The following is a 5,653-nucleotide window of genomic DNA, read 5'->3' as shown; positions in this document are numbered from 1 at the left end:
ACCATATAGTTTTATTGACTGAAACGTTATTGCTCAAGCTGCATAGTGAGAAAAAAGCTTTTGCACTCTCGTCTTTAGATTTATCTTCTCCTCTTTTAAGCCTACACTCATTTTGAAGGTGACCCTTACTACCACGGAGGTAGCACTTCATGTTCTTTTTGGACCGTAGTTTATTTTTCAGCACTCTTTCACTATCATTTTTATTTGATTCACCGCTGTAACTCTTTTTCACGAAACAGTTTTTCAAATGCGCAACAAAGGCTTGTACAGTTCTGTCGTTTTCAGCTACGTCACAATTTTTTCGGCGCTCACTTTCTTTGTGTAACTTTATTTTCAAATTAGTTAGTCTTGGTAGTTCATCACAAGAAATTTTCAAATGACTTTGGTAAGCTTGCCAATAGCATTATCACAAATAGTTCCTCTTGCAAAACTATTCCCATCTCAGTCAATTAATCGAAAACATTTGCAAAGTTTGTTAGGTACTGCTGCATGCTCTCATCTTCAGTCATGCGCATATATAATAATTTTTTAAACAAAGATACTTTTCTCACAGGTCCCGATGGCTGATGATTTTCTTTTAATTGTGTCCAGGCCTCCTTGGCAGATTGACATTTTTTATGTTCACTTGTTTTAACCGATAGCGTAATTGCAGCTAAGGCCTTTTGATCTTTTAGTTTGTAATTGGCGTCTTCTTCTAATTTTTCTTCCGAAATCACTGACCACAGTTCTTGATGCACCAATACACTTTTCATCTGCACACACCACGAGTCATAATTGGACTCACCCAATTTGTCTATATTATACGTAAGACTCATTTTACGTTTCTTTTATTTTATTTAGTTTAACGATCAATACACACAGTAATAATCGGCTTCTCTCAACATATGAGAATTATCTCGGACAGGTTCCAAATTAAGTTCTTTTCTGCTAAGGGTTCTGGGCCCATAACCTATTGGATTTTGATAGAACCAAGTGAGCCGCAGAATAAGTAGATTTAAGTTGGACTCCAAGAACAGAAGAAGGAAAGCTTTATTTAACTGCTATTTATATACACTTATAAGTATGACATTAAGCTCCTATACTAGGGTTGACCAAAGTAGTTTAACTATGTATTGCATATTCCACCATTTTTATTTTTAATTAATTTGTAATACTCTCTGTATACTCTTGACAACTTGTAATAATTTTTGATATTCGAGCTCTTTAGTTGTTAGTTTCTTGTTTTAATCTTGCATTAGTTTTACGCCACGCTCTGCAATATCATTAACAACTTTTAATTTTCGTGCAATTTCAACAGCATTATTTGAGTCTTCGTGATCATGCCACTTCGATGGATCTATGATCATTTTTCCATCCCAATGTACCACTGCAGTCATCTAAAATTAACAGTTAAAATGCCAAAATCATCTTTTTCAAATGATGAAAGAGTTGCAAGGTAATTACCAAATCTTTACAGCTTTTCTTCGCTGACTCAGATTCTTATACCCGTTACTCGTAGAGTAAAAGGGTATACTAGATTCGTTGAAAAGTATGTAACAGGGAGAAGGAAGCGTTTCCGACCATATAAAGTATATATATTCTTAATCAGGATCAATAGCCGAGTCTGCTTGTCCGTCCGTATGAACGTTGAGATCTCAGGAACTATAAATGCTAGAAAGTTGAGAATAAGCATACAGACTCCAGAGACATAGACGCAGCGCAAGTTTGTCGATTCATGTTGCCACGCCCACTATAACGCCCACAAACCGCCCAAAACTGCCACGCCCACATTTTTGAAAAATGTTTTGATATTTTTCCATTTTCTTATTAGAATTGTAAATTTCCATTAATCTGCAGAAAAACTTTTTGCCACGCCCGCACCAAAGGCCCACAAACCGCCGAAAACTGCCACGCCCACACTTTTGAAAAATGTTTTGATACTTTTTCATTTTTTATTAGTACTGTCAATTTCTATTGATCTGCAGAAAAACTTTTTGCCACGCCAACGCTTACGCCCACAAACCGCCAAAAACTGCCACGCCCATACTTTTGAAAAACGTTGTGAAATTTTTTCACATTTTTGTTCGTCTTGTAAATTTAACTCTATATACCAAAAATCTTTTTGCCGCGCCGACTCAAACGTCCACAAACCGCCAAAACGGTCAGTGTTGTAATTTCTCTTCGCACTTTCACTAGTTGAGTAACGGGTATCAGATAGTCGGGGAATCCGACTGTAGCGTTCTATCTTGTTTTTTCCTATTATCTTCTCGCAGCCGCTGCAAAGTTCTGGTATTGAATGCGTATTCGTCGACATCATGACCCAAAGCTTGAACAACCGCAGAAATCAAATGCATAGCTGCATTATTGGAAATCTGACATTTGTCCAACGATGAAAGAACTCGGGATGTTAAAAAGCTTTACCTGCCTCTTTTAATAGGGGATAATTCTAAATCTGAACTTGAAATGTCTATATCTTGTTGAACAGCAGACAAAGCATCACTGTTGTTGTTACTTTCAGAAGATCTAATACAATCTATAATACAATCTTTGTTATTATTTAAAGATCCCGTAAAATAAATCAACATGGCCACCTTTGTCTGCACTATTACCAACACAATTGGTTTCTCTGCACTTGCGAGCTCGTTCCTTTTTTTCTCGTGGTTCCTTCCGCCTATCTTTGCCAGTGATACATCTAAGCCACCTAAATGACCCTAACGTCCATTCTGTCGTTGCATTTCACGGAATTTTTTATCCTCTTCAATTGTCCAAATTGTTTGGCTCTTGTTTTGTTTTTATTCTTGCTGAGATTTTTCCACTCGTCAAAAAGTTTTTCCAACTTATTAATACAATGGTATTCATGGCGGATAGGGATTCGGGATTTCGACCAAAACGTAGCTGCTTCTTTCACGGCGAGTCCCGCGCTTTTGGGCACAGTCTAATGGTTGTAAAAGAAAACACGCATAACTCGCCTTATGCTTGGTAATTTCGATCCCAGAATATGAGGAGAGTCGTGGCCAAGTAAAAATATTACATCACTTGAACGCGATTAGGACATTTTGATTCGAACACACTTTACACGTTAAGTCCCGGTTAAAATTGTAAAAGAGTTGCACAGATTTTGTGTTCACACAATGATTGGAGTTATCGATATTCGATACTTGGAAAATACTCAATGAAATGCGGTAAAACCGCCAATTCTTAACCAATTTGTATAGTTAAAAGCATTTTAAAAAAAGAAAACTAAACGAACTACTTATAATAAAGTTGCTTAGAGCAATTTACGACCTAAAACCGTAAATGCTTACAAAAATAACAGAACATTAACCCAAAAATATAACATTTTAACCAAAAATTCCTATATCAAACTTTTGGTTGAGAAAGGCGCCTCTAAACATTATCCGATCGGGCTAAAACTTTACAAAAGTAAGTTTTACACCAAAACGAACAATTCGAGACCATGAGACCCTGAGAATTCGCACTTTCACTATGGCGTTTGATTGGGCGCAGGCATCGATTTCTGAAAATGGCTCGTTTTCATGCATATTATTCTGATTGACAGGATTTTCTGGCAGCGTTAACCACGGTCGTTGGAAATGATAATGAGCTCAGTCATATTGTGAGGAGTTAAAACTCCGCACAAATGCGGATAGTGATCGCATGAGGAGGGCCTGCCGTTGCCAGTTACGCAAAAAATCAACGCGTAGTAACGGCAGTGCGGAACTGGAGAAAGAGAGTTTGGAGACTATGAACTGGAGAGAGAGAGCTTGGAGACTCTGAGAGGGGAGAGTTTGGAGACTCTGAAACTGGAGAAAGAAAGTTTGGAGACTCATTCAACAGGCGAAGCCAAACCAAGGAGGGCACCAGAAAAGTGGCAGGGATTGTGGTGTAGACCCGGTGGACTGTGTAGGAGACCGCGTACTTGCACCAGGCGATAGCCTGGTGTGTCCGTGCGATCCAAGCAGGCGTGGTACCGGCGCCACCAGTCCGAACAGACGTGGGGTTGGCGTGTTGCTGTTCCACAGGCGTTTACCTTGGGCCGTTAGCCGTTAGCTTCTGTGAGTCTGCGTACGACAACAATTCTCAGCCCAAGTGACGAGCGCCCAACAGCGAAGGTCCGCGCCACCCAGGACGACAAGAGCGGCGAGATAGCGGAACGAGGCCGCCGAGCAGACCACCCAGGTCCGACCGCACCGGCAGGAGAGAAAAGGTAGGGTGGAAAAGGTAGGTTCGTCTTTCACTGAGCGTCTTGCTACAATGACTGCGGGCCGATAGCGCGGTGCGTCGGTAGGAACTGAACAGGCGTCCGGCGGGACCGGCCGGGATAGAGCAAGGGACAAGAGGTTGTGGCTAGCCATGCGTATGCCTTTGAGAGCCTGCTAATTGTTCACCCTAGTCTGAGAACGGTGACGCTTCCCTAAACCCTTGGCCTTTCTTCTCGCCACCCGCACACGTGCATCCGCGGCAGTACCAGGCGAGGGTCCGACTCTACGACGGGAGAGCAGAGACGTCTCGACAATCAAATTACATTGTAAACTAAGTACAAATAAAGACCCAAGAGACAAATCTGCAAGTGTTATTACTGGTAACCGGGTAATCACGTTATATTATAAATTTGGTGGGACGAACACACAAAATCTACTGAGCTAGCCGCACGTATTCCGTAGCGAGCCGACAAACAAAATCAGTTCGTTACATCTGGCGCCCAAATAACTTGATTATCCCGGCAGTATACACAACTAAAGCAGTATGGGTAGAAGTTGGATCTACCGTCTTAAAAAGGAAGATTTCTTTTATGTCGCACAGAGGTTGCGCATATCGCTGTCCGGAAGGACAGAGGACATGCGAAAGGCCCTAGCGGAGTACTACGCAGAGACGGAAAACGACCCGAAACTCGCAGCAGTCTGGACAGAGTTGGAGGCAGCATATCCAGACATACCAGATCCAAGCGTAAAGCTTACGAACCCCGAGGGTGAAGACTTAATCGCAAGTCTGAACATGGAGGAGATGATTCGAGAAGGTCAACGGAGAGAGACGAGCAGGGAAAGGAGACCAAGTCCAGAAAGACCCAGGCCCAGCCAGTCGGACTACGCAAAAGTAGCGAAGCAAGTAAGAGAGTGGTCTTTTCGCTTCGACGGAGAAGAAAAACCCCTCGAATTCCTGGAGCAGGTGGAGTAGTCCGCAAACACGTACGGTTTGGACCTGAACATGATTCCCCGAGCCATGCCGGAATTAATGCAGGGAAAGGCTCTGAAGTGGTACATAGCCAACAACAGGCACTGGAGGACTTGGGCCGAGTTCATAGACAGTTTCCAGACGTATTTCCTGCCCAGGGGATATTTCACGAAGCTCGCGGGCAAGGCGAGACAAAGGAAGCAAGGGTTTAGGGAGGCATTCAAAGACTACATGGTCGAGATGCAGACCCTGATAAGACCCCTTGGGTATGGGAAGAAGGAAACGCTGGAGCTCATCAAGGAGAACTGTACGCCAGACCTCTGAATAGCATTGAGATCCTACCACGTGGACGACCTAGAGGCTCTCATGATCCTAGCAGATGAGTACGAGGAACTGCACACGGAACGGGAAGCCTTTGCGGAAGAGCACAAATACAGCCGCAACAAAGCCCCTGCCGCAACACACGTCACGTGTAGAAGGTGTGACGACTCAGGAGAGCTAG

Source organism: Drosophila teissieri, unplaced genomic scaffold, assembly GCF_016746235.2.
Source record: "Drosophila teissieri strain GT53w unplaced genomic scaffold, Prin_Dtei_1.1 Segkk18_quiver_pilon_scaf, whole genome shotgun sequence".
Lineage (NCBI taxonomy): Eukaryota > Metazoa > Arthropoda > Insecta > Diptera > Drosophilidae > Drosophila > Drosophila teissieri.
This window is presented reverse-complemented; position numbering follows the sequence as displayed.